The sequence below is a fragment of the Psammomys obesus genome, unplaced genomic scaffold, assembly GCF_907164565.1.
Source record: "Psammomys obesus unplaced genomic scaffold, mPsaObe1.curated_primary_1811, whole genome shotgun sequence".
Taxonomy (NCBI): Eukaryota; Metazoa; Chordata; class Mammalia; order Rodentia; family Muridae; genus Psammomys; species Psammomys obesus.
In genome coordinates, this window is record NW_026585504.1 from 22,221,382 (window position 1) to 22,241,782 (window position 20,401).

General features: G+C 39.6%; 1 protein-coding gene across 1 annotated transcript in view; it reads left to right on the top strand.

The window, feature by feature from the left end:
* The window catches only part of Ryr3 (ryanodine receptor 3), a 530,745-nt gene that overhangs the window by 106,923 nt on the left and 403,421 nt on the right, over window positions 1-20,401 (top strand). The gene's annotated exons all lie outside the window — the stretch shown is intronic.

Consider the following 20,401-nt stretch of genomic DNA (forward strand, 5'->3'; position numbering starts at 1 on the left):
GGAAAACATACTAAAAGAAAGCTGCATTTTTAGATGGAAAAGACTGCATGACTAGACTAGAAAAGAGGCTGAGGCTAGATATTGTAAGACCTTGTCTAGGTAAGGGTTTAACGAACCATAACCAATTTGCAATCAGCCCAGGCTGTCTTAGTAATGGGCAGGAAGGCTGCAAGACTGGAGTTACAGAGACCATGTTAATGAGTTAAGAACCATGTCCTGGATTACATCATGGCATTGAACATTACATTACAGAGATAATGTAGAAGAAGATTTAGAGGGCGTCACTACTACTGTTTATGGAGAAAGAGGCAAAGGATGAGGCTTTGGTGGTATCTACCTTTCTGGTTCTGAAATCTAGAAAAACAGAGAAGAAACATCGGAGGGTGTATGTGTGTGTGTGATTTAGACCCTTTGCTTTTAACTGTGAGAAACAAAGAAAAAAATTCTAGAGGACAATAGATAGTGAATCAGAGTCTTTAGCTGATAAATCAAAACGTTCAGGGACAGCAGCTGATGTCAAGAGTAGCATTCAGAAGACCCCAACCAAGGAGAACATATAGAGAAACCTAAAAAGAGCCCAAGTGGCTGATCACTACACGACAACAGAAGTATGTGATCCACTTCTGAGAAATGGCTAGAGCAGACAATTCTGTAGAGTCAGAAGGAATAGAGGAGAAGCTGCTGGGGGCTGGGGGGGGGGAAGATGGGACAAGGAGCGACTCCTGCAGGGGGGTACAGCATTACTTTTGGGTGATGATCAAACATTAGATGGTAGCAAAAATTAACTCAGATTTGATGGAAAACCCCAGAATTAAATACTTTGGAAAAGTAATTCATATTGTATGTGGTATGTGAATGGTGTTTCAGTCAGTCTGTTCTCTTAAAAGAGTACTTCAGTGATGTTCAGTAATGAAATGTCCTAATTAGAGACAGAAAAACCAGTGAAGATGGGGGTTAGGAAAGAGCAGAAATGTTATAAACAGATTTTGAGGTGTTTTTTTTTTTACCTAATTTCCTCTCACCCCTTCAATAATCAGCTCACACCGTCTTTTCTCAGCATTGTTCCAGCCTAGAGGTTTGTGTTTATAATTCAATAAATTAAAGTAAAACAACAGGAAAACACAAGAAGGACATCTCACTTCAAAACCACAAGACTGTAAAAAGTGTTTTCCTTGGTACAATGAGCACAAAACAGCTACAATGTGAAAGGCCTCGAGGCATCCAACCAAGGCTTGGAATTGCCATCATTTTTCACATCATTCTTGAGTGAGCAATGCTATCTCTTTTTTTTCCCCCATTATTTTTTCTTAACCACAAAATAACCAGAACTTATTTTTGCAAAAATTGTAATTTAAGTTTCTTTCGACTTAAACCCAAAGTGTTTTTCCATTATAGTATCTGTGGGCTTGGCTTCAGCCTTCAGTCTCTCCAGGTCCCTGCTGAGCTGCTGTCTCCTGACTTCTTCAATTTTCCAGAGCTCCCCCAGGGAGTAAAAAATGGCTATGTTAAAGTGGAAGTGGAGCATGGAGAAGGAAGCCAAGTCAGTGCAGAGAGCAGTATGTGGACAACATATTCTGAGGACCCAAGTTTGCGAATCAGACTTAATAATTAGTGAAGTACAAGTATTTGGTCCTCACATCTCATGTGACATCATGCTATTTGGTTAGCTTTTCAGATACGCAAGGCTCCTAATGCCTATACTAAAACCAGGGCTTATGTGAACTTAAAAGAGCATGACAATGCCCAGCTTGCACAGGAGTTACGTAGAGCCTTGGATCTGACCACCTTTACTTACTCTGGTATATGCTGTGCTGTGGGTCTTGTCCATCTTTGATTTGGGGGGTGGGAGCGTGTGAGGAATTTCACATTAGAATTGCTGATGAGCTGGAGTGAGCTCCGTTCTTGCTGCCTGCTCAGGACCAGGACAAGCTACATCCTGTGAACTGAGTATATAAAACCTCTGTGAAGCTCTGATGAAATAATGGTGCTCTGGCCTTTAAAACTTCCCAAAAAAGCTACTAAGGACTGGAGCAGGACAGAATCCAGCTTATTCCTTTCTGTAATGCTTTGAAGAACAGTGAGGCACTGGCTCTGGTGCTGGTAGTCTATCATGACATCAGACCCCCCAAAAAAGCTATTCCCATGTGCTGAGCGAGGGCCCAGACTGCCCCACTGCCTTGCTGATGACAAACTTTGAAAAAGAAGAATGGGATTGTGGTAGGCTCATATAATTATCTACCACGTGAGAGACCTAGTACACTAGTTAAGGCCAGATATTGTATGCAGGACTGGAGCCTAACACAGGGGAGGCAGAAACTCAGTGAACACATCCTCATGAGGGTTCCAGGCCAGGTGTACTGTATGAACTGCCCACCGAAGTCCCCGCCCACCTTCTGGATAGTTTCCTTTCTGCTTTCCTGTCCCATACACACCATTGCACCTTCTCTTCTTCTCCCTGAGCAGGTCTTTCTCACACGATAAGTCTGTATTTCAGAGGAAATGCCAAACTGGTTTCTACAGCAGCTGTAGACTTTACAACCCACGATGGGTCTAAGAACGTTCTGATTTCTCCATAACCTCAGCATCACTTATTTTTCAGTCAAAAAAAAAAAATACCATATATGCTTTCTGGTGTACATGAACTAGAATCTCACTGTAGTTTAATGCAGACTTGTTTTGAGATATGCAAAAAATGTCTTCTAGTATTACTAAGCTGACAGCGTCTTCATTGAGTGTTTTTAGTTAAACAAATTATATTTAACTGTAGGCTTAGGTTCCCAGTTTAAGGTAAGGTCATAGCTGAAACGTTTTCTTTTTAGAGGTAGGGTTTCAGTCTGTAGCCTGTGGTAGCATTGACCTAACTATGCGGCGAGGCTGGCCTAGTATTTGTGGCAGTCCTTTGCCTCAGCCTCCCAAGGAGGAATTACAGGTATGAGCCATCGTATCTGGGTAAATCATTCTTTAAAAAATTTCAAGTGAAAAAAATCTTTTCCTTTGACATTCCTCCAAGTGCATTCAAGATCAAAAAACGGAACTACAGACCGTTGACACATGTTAGCACATGACTTTAACCATCCTTGTCCTTCCTCAGACTCCATGTCTGGCCTGTTCTACAGATGCCCATGCCTATGCTCACGCTCTCTCCTTGTTCCTCCCACTTGCTGAAGGCACAGATACTGGACTCAGACGGTGAGCTGGGTCCCAGCTTTGCCTCTGCTATCAGCGATGCATTGAAAGGCTGCCATGTGGATGTTCTTGTAGGCATTGAATGCTTGGTTCCTGGGTGGTGGCACTACTTTGGGAGATTGAAGAACTGTTTAGATATAAGGTCTATCTGATGGATTCAGGGGTAGGCCTTGAAGGCATTAAGACAGCCCAGCTCCTAGTCTTTCTCCCTATTTCCTGATCTGTGGAGATGTGTTGTACTGTGCTTCTGCCTACCCCTGCAGCTGCCATACCTTTCCTACCATGATGGATTGCTTCCTCTGAATTGTGAGCCAAAATAAATTCTTCCTTCTTTAAGTTGGTTCTGCCAGTACTACATACGGGAGCTTTTCTGCTTCTGCAAGCTTTGTAGAGAAACCAGCACTTTTCTCCAGTTCTCTAACATGGCATTGTTGTCAGGATTGCCTTTAAGACATCTACTCCTTGACCCATGCCGTGTATGTAGCCACCACCCAGCCATAGGAATAAATTCCTTAAAATTGAGGCGTGGATGAATCCTATTTGCTCGTGTCAATCCTGGGGATGTTTTATTTATCAGGGACTCTATTGAATATCCAGTTTGTGTAAGTCACTTAATAGTCCCCTAAGGGAGACAGAGGATTGCATAAGATGCTTCTGTTAATGAGGATTCTCAAGATAAATGGTTTTGCTCGTCCTGTGGCTTTGAGGAATGTAAAATCCAGTGGGAAAAAATTGTATTCTCTTTGCGTTTTCTGAAGAGGCTTTAGAAAATTGTGATTTCTCCTGTCATTGTATTTCTAAAATAGTTCAGCCTTCCTGCTTGGCAGATGGAGCCACTTGTGGACCTGACTCAGCTCCTGAATTTCTGGTAAAATCTGAAACTAGAGAAAGGAAAGAGAGAGAGCCTGCTGTTTGCAAGGAAGTCAAGAGGGAGATCACAGTTGGTAGCAAACCAGAAGTAGGCTCTCTACAAAAAAACCCGTGTCTGCTTTGACTATCCATATCCTGATATCACCTGGGGAATTTTTTATTGTTAAAGAAAATACATTGATATGTCACTTCATTGTTTTTAGTTCTCTTCCTTCTTTTGACTGTAATTAAAGCTCAAATATCTTAATTAAAGCTACAGATGGCACTATTTAAGAGACAGTCATGAAAGAGGGAAGAGGACTGAAGAGAAAAGTTTTAGGAAAAAGCACTCTTTCTAAAATAGGTCTGTACATAATTCTGAGCCTCTCAACAGTTAAGGCAAGATAGGAAAATACTGGGCATTGAATTAATATCTTGAAATCCTTCTAAATCATTTAGATTGCTGAATGTTTTTTTATGGTTTTTTTTTTTCATTTATTTATTTAACCACTTTACAGCCTGATCCCAGCCCCCTCCCTCCTCTCCTCCTAGTCTCACCCTCATGCCTCTTCCCCAATTTCCCCCTCACCTTCTCAAAAAAGGTGAGGCCCCAAGGGGTATCAAACCATCCTCAAGTTTCAGAACTGAGTACATCCTCTCCCACTGGGGCTAGATAAGGCAGCCCAGCTAGGGGAAAGGGAGCAAAGACAGGCAACAGAGTCAGAGACAGCCCCTGCTCCCATTGTTAGGGGACCCACATGATGACCAAGCTGCACATCTGCTACATATGTGTAGGGGGTTTAGGTCCATCCCATGCATGCTCTTCGGTTAGTGGTTCAGTCTTGTGAGCCCGCATGGGCCCAGGTTAGTTTACTCTGTAGGTCTTCTTGTAGTGTCCCTGATCCCTCCAGCTTTCTCAGTTCTTCCTCTCACTCTTCCACAAAATTCCCCAAGCTTGCCTATTGTTTGGCTGTGGGTCTTTGCATCTGTTTCCATCAGCTGCTGGATGAAGCTTCTCAGAAGACAGTTATGATAGGCTCTTGTCTGCAGATAGAGCAGAGTATCAATAATAGTATCAGGGGTTGGCGGTCTCATGGAGTGGGTCTCAACTTGGGCCAGTAATTGGTTTGACATTCCCTCAATCTCTGCTCCATCTTTACCCCTACACTTCTTATAGGCAAGACAAATTGTGTTTTTCTTTATCAGTAAATTTTTGTCGAATTTCAGTATCTGCAGTATGTTTCTGCTTTGATTCCATATTGGAGATGATGTTAAAAACCATCCATGAAAGTGAGGATGGGCCTTTGTTCTGGTTTTGAAAGACACAGGCTATAGCATGAATCGTATTTTAAGCTAGTTGTTAAAAATATATTGTTCCTGTAAATGGTATCATTTATATTTATATATATATCATATGTAATATATATATATAAATATATATTTTCATATATTAGTATATACTATGGTAATATGCTTATGGTACATTATGGCAGAACCGACATGGAAAGAGGCACTCAGAGCATCAGAATTCACTTTTCTCTGTCATTCTATGCTGCAACAATTATTTTTCAGTGTTTTAGTTCAAGCTGCTGTACCAAAATACCATAGGCTGGGTAATTTACAAACAAAGTTATTCCTCACAATTCTAAAAGCTAGAAGTCTAAGGGCCTAGATGCCATTATGGTTAGGTTCTGGTCTCCTGTGCTATACAGATGGCTGACTTCTAACTTTATCCTTATATCTTAGAAAAAGAAATCACTAGTCTAGAGGCACAAATACCGTTTATGATCCCCCACCATTGTGACTTAATTATATCCCAGTAGCCAAGTGGCCAAATACATTGGGATTTGGGCTTCACACAAATATTTGTGGCCCAAGTACAAGCACTAGGCATGTAATAGGCAGACACTACCATTGCCGTTTAGACGGTACTTCTGATTGGCATGGGAGTCCATGATGATGTGCAGAAAGGCTCTAAACTTACAGGGGGAGTAATCGTGTGGACAGGTGAGCCACTGAGTCAGTTCACTATAAAAGTACAGCGTTATCAGAAGTCTGTGTTCTCTAATTCCTTGGATTTGGCCCCAGTCTCATTTTAGAGTGGATATTGTTAAGCTGATTTTGATTAAGGGTCAAAAAGATTCCAACCGGGATGATTGATAGGTAATAATAGAGAATTCTTCTCACAGCTACAATTTCCCTATCTCTCTCTCTCTCTCTCTCTCTCTCTGTGTGTGTGTGTGTGTGTGTGTGTATGTGTGTGTGTGTGTGTGTGTGTGTGTGTGTGTGTATGTACATACATACGTGTGTGATGACTATCTTCAGTGTGGGTTTATGACTAGTATTCCCCCTTCCTTGAAAATTATTTCTGAATGACAATTAAAAAAAAGCCTTGATTGTAATTTTTTGGAAGTGTTTTTTATATTGCATTACCAAAAGTTTATTCATAGTTCTCTCAGAAATGAATATTTATGCTCAGTCTTCTTTAGGCAGGACCAAGTACTGATCAATGACTCCACAATAAAAGCCGGTGATAGAGTGCAGATTGAGGCTGACTCATAGAAAATATAAAACTGGAGCTTGACAGTAAGGATGCATCATGCTACTCACCTACTTCCTTCCTGACAGGAAGTGTTACCCAGATAGGAACCCTGGCTTAGAGAGGATGGCAAGGGGCCGGCTTGAGTGAATCTAAGGCACTCTGGTGTATGAAGTGCTTCTCGGTAAAGCACTTCTGAAATCCCATCTTCTTCAAGTCAGGGACTTCCCTCTGGCCTCACATCCTCTTTGTATATCCCAGTTGCACTTGAGGAACATTTTCATTAACAAAACTGAGGCGGGTAAGTTTACAAAGCATCACAAATTTTTCACAAAAAAAAAAAAAAATCCTGGGGTAATAGAATGTGCCAAGAACCCATGTCATTGCTACATTATTATCAGCTGAAATATTTTTCTTTTGAGGCCAAGGTCTGAGCCCCATATGAACCTGGCCCTCCAGGATCCAAGGGGCCAGTGGCTTAGACTGTGTTTATAAGTTATGGGTAGAGTACTTTGAGGGTTATTTCTTTTCTGTTCCTCCCTTAATCCTTCTTATTTTGGAACGCGCCTTAAAATGCCTGTGAAGTATAATGCAGGGGCTGGAGGAGAAGACTGTTTAGTGTCTGAGTAGGAGCTATGTCAGGGCCTGCTGAAGTCCTAGAATTTTACTTGTGCTCAGCACATAGGGACTTGAGAGGAAGCCAGGAAAGTGCTATTTTGTTTTATTTTGTTCTGCTCTTTCAGCCTAATGGATAGCCCATAATGAAGTCCAGTAATCTTTAAATATTTTTGCATGGCTCAAATGATTCAACTCTTTTACTTCTGAACTACCTTTCTTTCAACAACAAAGCCAGCCTTGCCAAGCAAGATTCAAAACTCGAGTTAATAAATGGCAGGTGCACCTTGCTGCGTGCTGCTTATTCTATCTTTTGAGTTGCTGAAAGGAAGACCCCCATGACATATTTGTGTATTCAATTGCATCCTAACTTACTAGTTAAAGCATGCCATTGATGCCTTATGCTTTTGTTGTATTTATTGAAGCCCTTTAAAAGTGAAAATATCTTTCAGAACTCCTATTACTTCCACGCCAACACTCCTCTCTGTATTTCTCTGAAACACAACTTTAAAGGTCCTCTTCTGTACACTTTTCTTAAATAGATTTATTGGGAACTTCTTGATCTTGCATAGGAAAATCACAAAACATCTCATGAATAATTTAGGATGCTAACCCTAAACAACTAGGTAACTGTTAGACAGTTTGTGTATGGAAAGGCAAAACTGTTAAATATTGTATGAGATAGACAGGATTTCTTTTCATTGGTAGTGTTTCTTTGGGAAACAGGAATGGCAGCAATTGGAAATAGATACTGACTTGGTTCCCTAGGGCTTCTGGAGCACATAAGCGGTGTGGCAGTGGCTGATCTTTGTGGAAAGGAGACGGGACCAGTAAGAGTGTAAGATTTCCAGGCAGCGTCAGCAAATACCAGGGAGGCAAAGGTGCCTCTCATTTTTTTTTTTTTTTTTTTTTTTTTTTTTCTGAGAGGTGTTACTAAGCTCTTCAACTTTTGGCTAGCTCAGGAGACAGCCTGAATTCCTTTTTTATTTTCTTTAGATCCACCTCCTCTAGTTTTCACATTGGGATAACAGGAAAAGAAGGATTAGACTCAGGGTCAAACAGAACGAGTCCAAGTGTACTGCCCTGATCAACTAAGTTCATAATATCAAGAGGGCGACTAGAGTGTGTAGATACTGAAATTCTTACACGGGGCTGGCGGGATTTCAAATGGGCACGTGCATTTGGGAACCCAACCTTGAATGTCTGCTTCACTGTAAAAGTACCCACACTTATGAAAAACTTAGGATCAGTCAAAGGAATTGAACCAAATCTTATCTACATAGACATAGTGGGATCTTGAGTATACACCAGTACCAAGACAGGCAAGCACAAAAGCACAAGTAGGGCCTCTTTTTTGAAAGGCCATGTAGTTTTGTGGCTATTTACGTTCAATAGTCAATATCTGCAATGCATTTATACATGTGTATAAATGAATCTATGAGAAGAAACCTAATTTTTTACCTCTTGGAGTTCAAGGGACAACACATGCTGGAGAGGTTGTGGAGAAAGGGGAACCCTTCTCCACTGCTGGTGGGAATGTAAACTGGTACAACCACTCTGGAAATCAATCTGGCGCTTTCTCAGACAACTAGGAATAGCGCTTCCTCAAGATCCAGCCATACCACTCCTAGGCATATACCCAAAAGAGGCGCAAGTACACAAAAAGGACATTTGCTCAACCATGTTTATAGCAGCTTTATTTGTAATAGCCAGAAGCTGGAAACAACCCAGATGCTCCTCAACTGAAGAATGGATGCAGAAACTGTGGTACATCTACACAATGGAGTATTACTCAGCAATGAAAAATAAGGAAATCATGAAATTTGCAGGTAAATGGTGGGACCTGGAAAGGATCATCCTGAGTGAGTTGTCCCAGAAGCAAAAAGACACACATGGTATATACTCACTCATATAAACATACAATATAGAATAAACCCACTAAAATCTGTACATCTAAACAAACTAAGCAAAAGAGAGGACCCTAACTAAAATGTTCAATCCCCATCCTGAAAGGCAAAAAGGATGAACATCAGAAGAAAAAGAAAATAGGAAACAACCTCGGAACCTGCTACAGAGGGCCTCTGAAAGCCAGAAGAAAACAGGAAACAACCTTGAAACCTGCCACAGAGGGCCTCTGAAAGCTTCTGCAGTATAGACTGTCAAAGCAGATGCTGAACCTGATGGCCAACTGAAGGGCAGAGTGAATGGAATTTTATGTAAGAAGTGGGAAATAGTAAGAGCTGGAGGGGATGGGAACTCCACAAGGAGAGCAACAGAACAAGATAATTTGAACACAGGGAACTTCCCAGAGACTCATACTCCAACCAAGGACTATTCGTGGAGATGACCTGGAACCCCTGCACAGGTGTAGCCCATGGCAGTTCAGTGTCCAAGTGGGTTACATAGTAATGGGAAGAGGGACTGCCTCTGACATAATCTGATTGGCCTGCTCATTGATCACTTCCCCCTGAGGGGGGGAGCAGCCTTATCAGGCCACAGTAGAGGACAATGCAGCCACTTTTGATGAGAACTGATAGACTAAGATCAGAAAGAAGAGGAGAACCTCCCCTATCAGTGGACTTGGGGAGTGGCATGCATGCAGAAAGGGGAGGGAGGATGGGATCGGGAGGGGAGGAGGGAGGGACTTATGGGGGGATACAAAATGAATAAAGTGTAATTAATAAAAAATTAAAAAAAATTGGCTACTTTAAAATCCCTGCTCTTGTTTAACTCACAGGTACCTCACACACAATAATTAGGCAGTTCCTGGTAGGAATAGGCCCCTGTTGCCTTCATGACTGAACAGATTTTTAGGAAAAAACCAAGATGGTTGTCAAGCAGGAGCATGTGAGGATCATAAAAATTACAGGCACTGATGTAAAAAGATGACTAGAGCAGTAAAATAAATAAATAAATAAATAAATAAATAAATAAATAAATAAATAAATAAAATCTACATGTCTGCATTTGACTAACAGGAAGCACAGCTTGGTGTCTTGAGAGCTTGTGGATATTATTGAGGTATATAAATAAAGTTTACGAAGCAGCACACCTACATTTAACCTACTAGCTCTCATCCTCTGGCGTCATCATGTGTTGAGGAAAACTGCTGTTCTGAGACGTTTCTTTTCCTTCAGATGCCCAGTCTTTGCAGTGGTGCTGCATTTAGATCACACTTGCAGATGACAAGGAGCCTGCCTAGAGATAAAGTCAGACATGTTTTCCAGCAATTTTTAAAATGGAACCAATTATTTTCTATTAGATCTGAAGCTGTTTACTCCTAGTAATTCCATACCAAATTAATTACTTCTCTCTCTCTCTCTCTCTCTCTCTCTCTCTCTCTCTCTCTCTGTAGCTTATGTGGAGTGAGGATAAAAAAAATCAATAGAGTCCAACTCTTTGGTCTCAATTGATTCAGTCTTACAATGTTGGGAAGAATGTTCATGTGTTAGCTTCATCAAATTAGTTTATTGATCAACCCTTTAATTGGTGTATCCATTGTTTAGAACCAATACTGACCTTTTTTTCTATTAATGTTTGGTTCTTGAGCACATTTCATGAGAATGTTTTGTAGGAAGTTAAAATAGGACTCTCCATATCATTGATGCATGCTTTTTAGAGATATATTTTATGTTACATGAACTCAGCACGCACTTTCTGTGCTGAATATTAAATTGTCAACTGATGTTGAACCCAGGAGATCCAAAACTGCTTCATTTACTGTCTCCCACAGGAAATTTATTGTTCCATTACACGTAGAATCCCTGTTTAATTAATATGGATTTCAGTATCAAATTTTATATATGTCTCCTTAAAACATTGATTTCATTCAATTCATTTCTTCTCTGGATATGCATCTAAAACTGTTTTGGTCTTTGATCGTTTTACCTAATAAGTATGTATTAAATGCTCCAAAGTGGGCAAGTACGATGCAAAGGAATTAATAATATCTCAAAGGTTAAGGGACAATAGAGAAGAGAGATGCATTAGTAAATAAATGTGGAGGTGGAAGTATGAACAAAGGTAATGAATGGCAAAGATGGGAAAAAAACATTGGGATGAATTTCATATGACAACCCTCTAAAAATTCCTTCCACATTGATACATATGTATGAAAATGTCATAATAAAATCTTATCAAAATTCCGCATTTAAAAACTAAATTATGGGAGGAAGTTGACTACTCAGTAGCTCGTACAAATAAAGCTTCCAAACATTAGTAACCTCTTCTCCCTTTCAAGCTTTCAGATCCCCCTTCTACACAGGTGGCTAACCTTGTAGCTTATTTGGAAAACTGATGCATCCCAGAGACAGTCTTTTTCCAAGTCTTTCTTCTACATAGGCAAACCCTCATACCTGAGGTAACCTATTGCTCACTCCTCATGCCCCTAATTGTTGCATTTAATATTTTTGTGTCTTTGCCATGTCCACCTCATTTTTCTTCAAGTGAAATGTTTTGAACTACACTGTGTTCCAAGTATAAAAGCACTCTGATTCTCCAAAACCTTGAGAAAATATTTTGTACCTTTTCCGATGGCAGTTGATACTTTGTTGGCCATTGTTTTAGGTAATAACATGCAGGGTCAGCATCTTCCAAAATAGTTGCAATGTCACCAGGGATTCTTTTATAAGTTATGCCCAAGAGAAAGTCCATTAAGTAGCCAGTGAAATGTCTTCAGTGAGAATGCTTTCTTGAATTTGTCACTCTTTGTTGATTATGTGCTAATTAAAACTCCAGGAATTTGCTCTGCCAATCATCTCAAGTGACTTGGGAATTCTACCCTTTGTGGATCATATCAGCCACAAGAGCTATTACCATTTGTACATTTAGAGACTTTTAGAATAGACTTAGTACAGACAGCATTAGAACTCAGCTAGATGTATGTATTCCTCCCCATATTTCTATGTCCCTAAAACTGTCTATTACCCAATTGACTAACTTCATGGCAATCTTTTGAAAATTGTTTGTGGAATTTTAGAATCTTATAAATTTTTGACTCATATTAAAATAGCTAATATGTATGTATCAAGTGGGAAAAAAGCTAAAATTATAAGCATTCAGATACCTACTATCAGCTGAAGCAAAAGGGCATAATAGTAGCTTTCTGGTTGCCTTTCTCTTCTTCCTTTGCAAAGGTTGCCTCTAACTAGATTTTAGCATTTTCTTGGATCTCTTTTGAGTTTGTCATATATATATACGTATATATGTACATACATGTGTGTACATATATATCATATATACTATATATGTATAAGTGTGTATATGTACATGTATATATGTATATATAATTGCACACATATATGGTCCTATGTTATAGGTCATACATATATATATTTCTCATACATAGCCACATATTTTTCTAGGCAGTAATAAAAATATCAGTTTGTTCTCTTTTAATTGCATGAATGTATCATAGTCCATGTGTTTTTCTAAATTTTTTTTCACAATATTACATTTCACTTATACTAATGTACATAGTGGCCATTGATTAATTTCAACTCTGTAACATTCCAATATTTACATTTATACTTAGCACTCCGCATTTGTATGGCCGGTAGTAGTTTGTGGTGGTGATTATGATGGTGGCGGTGTGTGCATTTTTACTCAGTGCTGTTACAAACATTTTTATTCCTTGGATATTTTCAAGAAAATAAAACCAACAAATGTTGATGAGGATACAGATGCAAAAGAAGCACTGTTGGTGGGAATGTAAATTAATCAACCATGATAGGAGTCAGTATGGAGATTCTCAAAAAAATGTCAAAATCGCACTTCCTAAATGTTACATATATATCACTTCTGTAATATACCCCTCAAAGTATCGAAGTCAGATTACTCTATAGATACTTGTGAACACATGTTTATTGATGTATTATCATGATAGCCGAATTACTATATGGCATCAGCCTAGGTGGACAGTGAAAGGTGAACAGAAAGAAGTATGCTATATGCACACAATGGAGTTTTGTTTGAACAAATGAAAATATGAATTTACGTCTTTTACTGGAAAAGGGATTGTCATGTTAAGTGGAATAATCTAGTAATACAAAGACAAGCATCATGGGGTTTTTTTGTCCTGTTTTAAATGAAATCTATTGGTAGGAAAAAACTTAAAAGTCAAGGTATTAAGGATACGGACAGGAAAAGAAGGAAATAGTGGGATAAGAAAAGGCAAGAGAGGCAAATCTGATCAATGTACATTCTAAGCCTGTAGGGGAATGTCATAATGAAATGTGTCATAATGAAGTGTCTTTGTACAAATAAAAGTTCAATTTTCTTACTCTGTAATATTCTTAGCAATATCTAGAAAACCCACATTGAGTAGTTCCATTGCATTGTACTGAATTTGTAGATTAAGGATAATTGACATATTCATGGTGGTTTTTGTATGCTTGAACATAGTATACTTACTTTGGCATTTCTTAATGTCTTCAAGGAAGGTTAAAGACTTTTCTTGAAATGTACATGTCTTAAACCATACATCATGATAACTGAAAACATGGAAAAATATTATACAATAATTTATATTGGTTAATTTAGCTGAATACAAAAATTACCTGCTGTCCATGAGAACTCACAGAAACGTAAGGTTCCGCACTTAACACACTGGGGATAGAAGTCAAAATGAATGAGACACACTGTTGCTGATGTATGGGCTAAGAGCTGAAAAGTGTTATTAAACTTACCCTTCAAAATGTTAACATATAGAAGATGCTCCGTAATCTTCTATTAACCGTATTCCTATTTTCCTATTTGCTGTGGTTGCTATTTAAATTTTGTTTTGTGGGTTTTTTTGTTTGTTTTGTTTTGTTTTTTTTCCTGGGACACAAAAGTAGTTTTGTTCTTTTGCACATTGATCTAGTTCCCTTTGGGGGTTAGGGAAATGGTTCAGGGACCAAAGCTCTTAGCTCAGAAGATGAGGACCAAAGTTTGGATCTCCAGCGTCCAAGTCAATCCTGGACCAGTATGGCAGCCTGCCTCTAATTTCAGCACTAGGCAGGCAGAGACAGGTGATTCCCAAAGCAAGCTGGCTATCTACACTGGCTGAGCTGGTGAGCTCTGCATTCAGCCAGAGATCCAGCCTCAGAAGAAAAAGAAAAGAAGAAAAGAGAGAGAGGACAATGGAGGCCTCACTGTACATCTCTGGCCATCTCTCACACATATGCAACTGCCCATACACGCACACACATGCCAGCATGCACACATACCACACCCACTACCTGTTACAGCTCATCCCACTCCCTCCAAAAAGCCAGTCACCTTAAAATTCTTGAATATTTTATTTGCCTCTGTGCTTGCTTGGAATTTATATTTCTCTAAGTAGTTATATAGTCTTCAGATAATGGTAGCTTTTCTTAGCTATCTAGATACAGTATGGTGTTGAAAAGACTTAGAAATAGTGGATAGATGTGTGTGTGTGTGAGTATGTGTGTGTGTGTGTGTGTGTGTACACAATTTTAAAATTCAATTAAATTCCTAGTTTGCCAGGGTTTTTTGACTTCTGATTAAGCAAATATGTATTCAAAAATGTTCACATCTATTAGCATAACTATGTAATTTTGCTACTTTATTTCACTAATCTGTACATGCATGTATCCAATATTGTATCAATTTTGAAATTCCTGAAAGAGACTCTCTTAAATTATGATGTAATATTGTGCTCATGCTTTAAAGAACTTTCTGCTATTAGCTCGTTTTGTTTGGTTTGGTTGTTTATTCACGATTAAGCGTGAGAGTGATCTAGTTTTCCTCTCATTTTTTCTTTGTGGTTTTATTCTAATAAAATAAGTTATAAAATACTCTTTATTTCTAATATTTATTAAAGATATTTCAAGACTACTTGACACAACAGTAAAGTACTTATGTGACCATGAATAAAGTAGTCATTCTCATTAAAATGTCATAGTCTTAGGAAATAAGAATGATATTAATTGCATGTGGCTAAGAGAATTAATTAAAACAACCCACTTGGAGCATGGAGCTCATTGGCTGGCATGCTGAATGTACAAAAATAAGAGCTGTAGTAAAAAGATTATCACTCTCTTTTTAATCTATAAATATATAAACACATTTTTCTACAGAAAACAGGTTTTCCCTTTTGAGTTATAGCTAAATGTACATGAATTTTTAAAGCCACCAAATGTGAGATGATGAATTCTACAGCATGATTACTTTCCAAGCCTCACATATCACATCTGTAGGAACGGGGACTTGCTCCTTTTAAAAACTCATTTGTGTGGATTTAATGTTAGGGCAGCTATCAACAAATAGGTCACGATGCACCCTCCTTAAGCTGTGAAATTAGAATGCTTTCACTTAGCAACTTGTTTAATGTAATGGAAATGATTAGAGAAAATACATAACTGTGAGACTCCGTGTGGAGTGCTGCCCAAATCCATTTCAATGAGAAAGCCCATAGGTAGCGCCTGGAACCCATTGCTTCAGCGAGCAGTTGAATATAGATGTGATCCCATTCATATTGGAAGGCAGAAAGCTCGATGGTCTTCAGTTAAGTGTACTTATGCTTCCACAAGATACACAGAGTGGCTAAGGAATAGAGGCTGACAATGCTCTTAGCATCAGATACTGCAAGGGAACAGCTATCCAGTCCAGGATATCATCAGTGGTATCTGAAGTCCACTTGCATCAAAAATGCTCGTTTAACATAGCATATTTTGTTTTTGTTTTTTTCCCCACACGCCTTGAGGCTTCATCATCAGGAATTTTGTTTTAATCCAGAAGAGCCTTCAAACCTGAATCCTTAAATGCACACATGAACCTCATAATGGATGCTACAAGAAACCGATGTAAGAAATACTGATGTGAACCAAAAGTGAGACCGTATCAATAAATGAATATACTTGCTCTCTGGAAGGCATTAAAGAACAGAGTGGTGGGAGCAGCAGGGAGAAGATTGATTGGTACTTAGAGCGGAAGATGCACAGTAACCAGCTCCTCGTGGGCTTGTTGCTAGTGCTAACAGTGATTTTTCAAGTCAATGCCTTCTGTAGCTGTGACTTCCTCCCCTGGTTACATCCTCAGCACAGCTGAGTGGTCTCTGTCGTTACCGAGTGCTCTGTGCTCGGCCAGCCACATCTTCAGGGTCACTTCGCTGGTAAGAATGTGCAGTCTTGCTGCCAGCAAGGCTGAGTGCTATGGGTCAAGTTCACACTACCATCTGTAGGTAGGGTTAGGAAGTACCTAGAGAAAACTGAACACGGAGTTTCTGTTCTTCCCAGGTTTTAAGTCAGTCCTGTTTTCTGGTTTTTCTTTCCGGATGGCCATTGACCCAAGATCACTTTAATAGTTCTCTTTCTTTAATGTTTGTTAGCCAGTCCTTATATTTCACTTGTGATTTGTGAGTAGGAATTCTTCTAAATACTTGAAATATATCACTTGATTATTATAACGACCTGATGAAGGAATGTCACTGCGATTATATTTCCTATCTTCAGATAAGGAAGCTGAGGCAGGGCAGAGGGAGAGAATGGGGATTAAGTAATAGCCCCATGTTCACACAGCTGGTGCACCGGAAGACTTGAAACGGGGCACTTTGGTTGTAGAATCTATATCTCAGCTACTCAATTCTTGTAAAAACTCTGTGGTCATGAATTTATAAAATGTTGATGTCCTATGAAGTCATTGCTTAGAGGCTCTGCTTTCAAGTGAATGCCTTGCTTTACATTTTGGGGTTTATTTATACAAATATTCCAAAGAATCTTACTGCTATTGAATCTGAAATAGCACCCCCTTAAGTTCCCCCCTGCTCATGTTCACAGAAAGCCCCACCCCCTGCCGACAACTGAAGTATCATTTTCCTGCGAATAAGAATTAGATAAGAAGGGACATAAGAGCTATTGTATAGGAATGAATCCATTTCTGGGTATATCACTGGAGTGTAACTCAGTAAATGACTGCCTTTTGGATTAGTCATAGAAATTTTTAAAAGTTCACGTTTTCTACTTACTCAGCTGCATAACCTACAGGATGAAGCTAAGGAGGTATGAGTCCCACCATGTCATGCCTAAGTATATCCCAATCAAAGAGAAGCATTGTTTTGTTTCTTGGTTTGATATCAGCTGTGCTTTCCTATTTGAATTTAACATCATTACGGAGCCAGTATAATAGAATGCCTTTTTCTTTCCTTATCCAAAAGAGTGGGGGTTTCTACCACAAGTTAATGACATTGTTTTAGTCCATCTTATTATTATACTCCCTGGGACCCTGTTGAAATTTTTTTATACAACTTCCATTTGTGTGCGTTCACTATTTCTATTTTTATTATCATTTGATAGTTTGAAATTTTTAATATTAATATTTATGAAGACTCTTTAGTGAGATTCTAACATTGCAAGGGTCAAAGAAACAACAGTTTTCCGAATTTCAATGTGGAGTTGCTTTCACACTAAACAGCGAAGTGAGTTTAGAGCACTGACATTCGGTAATGGTGCTGCTGATAGCAAAGGCACTTAGAGTCACAGGTCATGACTGCTGGCCTATCAGCAAATTGCACATGGCCTGGAAATGCCACATGTTGTTTATTTGTTTATATTTTTTCCTCAAGCTGAATAAATGTTAGACAGAAATTTCAACCACAGCAGAGCTTTAATGATCTATCTGGAGGTCACTTAGCTGATATCTGCGAACATTTAAAATGTAACTCCTAATCTAGTAATAAAAAGGGCCTTGGAGCAGCCAAAACAAATGTTGGAAATCCAAAAATCTAAGTTCATAATGTGTATTTTTCCTTTCGAAATAGTTCTAATTGTTCTGCTAATGAGATTGCTAGATGTGAATGCAACAGCAGAGGTGGGAAGGAGGGAATTCCAAGCTTCATAAACAAAAGCAAAATGTTTCTAATTGACAGTGTAAAAAAACGAACCAAGTTCTGAGAGTCAGAAAAATGAAAAGGGAAATGTGCCTTGGAGCCGTGAAGATAGGGTGCCAGCTGCATTGAAAGCACAGTATAATTACTTACCTTTGTCACAGTGAGCCTAATTTATAAACAATAGCTAGATTACCTTCAGTATAGGACATTTAATAAAGCAAATGTTTATAATCCATTTAAAAAGAGATTAACCCATTTTTTTCCCTTTGGGAAAGTATGGAAGGTGGTGCCTGTGTGGCAATGCTATATATTAAAAATCGGCAAAGAACATACCCTTTGAGGACCTCAGTAGCAGCTGTCAAGTTGTTCAGTCCTTTGTTCTTTCACATGACACGGGACAGAAGACCCTGGGAATGATGACGTGCAGACATAACCTAAGCTTGCCCGCCTGGCTGACTCAGGAGCTCACTGGTTGTGCTCATAAAATGGGATGCTCTTTATATCTCTTTATAATTATCCCCAATTTTCTCTATGTAAGACTAACTCCTTCTGTAGCCTTGCACTGGCAATTCCTTTAGGGCCCTCTCTAAGACTGCTGGAAGATCTGTTCCCTTCTAACAGTGCACAGTTTCTGCAAGAGCAGGCATTGCATGAAATCGCGTTATCCCTTACCCTGTAGGTTATACTGCAGTGGTGAATGCAGTGGGCCCAGTGCACCTGAAGTGAATTTGAAGCCTCTGTGGTTAACGTCTTTGGAAATGAAATTTTTAATCAGGAAAACCAAGTTTGGACTCGGAGTAATGAGATTTTAGTGATATTTTGCTCTAATTCCTGGGCTGCTAATGTGGTCCAATAAGGGACCAGACAGTTATGGCAGACTCAGTGTAAACAGGTAAGCAACACTATTATTCTACTCTGGGAGATGTGAGCCTATTAAAATGCTAAATTTTCTTAGCAATTTCTCAAGTTGAACAGATCTGAATTTTTATTTGCTACCTGAAAAAAAAAATCAAAGATTTAAAAAGTACTTCTCATGTTGCTAAGTTGCTTACTATCTTGATAGCAAAGGGAAACTGAAATGCCCTGAGGAGTGACCTAGACACGGTCTACTAACTGGGGATACTATGTGCTGAAAATCAGTTGTGTGCATGGGGTGGTGCATCTGTTAGAAGCCAGGGGATGAAGAGGGAAGAAACTCCTTCTTAGAGAGCTTCTGTCTTCCCGAGCTGGAGACAAACCAAGCATATAGATAAATAAGGATTTGCACAGGTGCCCTGCTGTGTGTTAAAAGTGCTACAAGAAAGAGCAAGATTCTTTCCCAATCTGTAGGTGGTTGTTTTGTTCTGATGACGGTGTCCTTTGCCTTACAGGAGCTTTTCAGTTTCGTGAGGTCCCATTTATTGATCGTTGCTCTTAGGGCCTGTGCTGTTGGTGTTCTGTTCAGGAAGTTGTCTCCTGTGCTGATGAGTTCTAGGCTCTTCCCCACTTTTTCTTCTAACCGATTTAGTGTAACTGGTTTTATGTTGAGGTCTTTGATCCACTTGGACTTTAGTTTTGTGTAGGGTGGTAAATATGGATCTATTGGAAGTAGAAGAAAACAAGTAACAGGACCACAGAGGGCCTCTGAAAGACTCTTACCTAGCAGTGTATCAAAGCAGATGCTGAGACGCATAACCAAACCTTGGGCAGAGTGCAGGGAATTGTATGAAAGAAGGGGAAATTAGTATGACCTGGAGAGGACAGGAGTTCCACAAGGACCAAATATATCAGGGTACAGGGGTCTTCTATGAGACTGTTTCTCCAACCAAGGACTATGTATGGATATAACCTAGAACCCCTGCTCAGATGTAGCCCATGGTAGCTCAGTATCCAAGTGGGTTTCCCTAGTAAGGGGAACAAGGACTATTTCTGACACGAACTCAATGGCGGGCTCTTTGATGTTTCCCCCTCCCCCCACCGAGGGAAGAGCAGCCTTGCTAGGCCACAGTGGAGGACATTGCAGCCAGTCCTGAAGATACCTGATAAGCTAGGGTCAGAGAGAAGGGGAGGAGGACCTCCCCTAGCAGTGGACTTGGAAAAAGGCAGGGAGGAGTTGAGGGAGGGAGGGTGGGATTGGGAGGGAATAAGGAAGGGGGCTACAGCTGGGATACAAAGTAAATAACCTGTGATTAATATAAAAAATAAAAATTACATAAAAAAGGAAGAGCAAGGACTGTCTCAGCTAGGACCACTATAGTTAAGGTTGGCACTGCAAGCAGTGAGGGAAACAGCTACCCCTAGGCTACCTGAGGAGCAGAAGTTTAAGAGTGAAACCTGAGCAGTGCTGGAAACAGCTGGAGAAGAGCCGGGTAAGATGGAGAGAAGTAGCAGTACAGAGCTCTGAA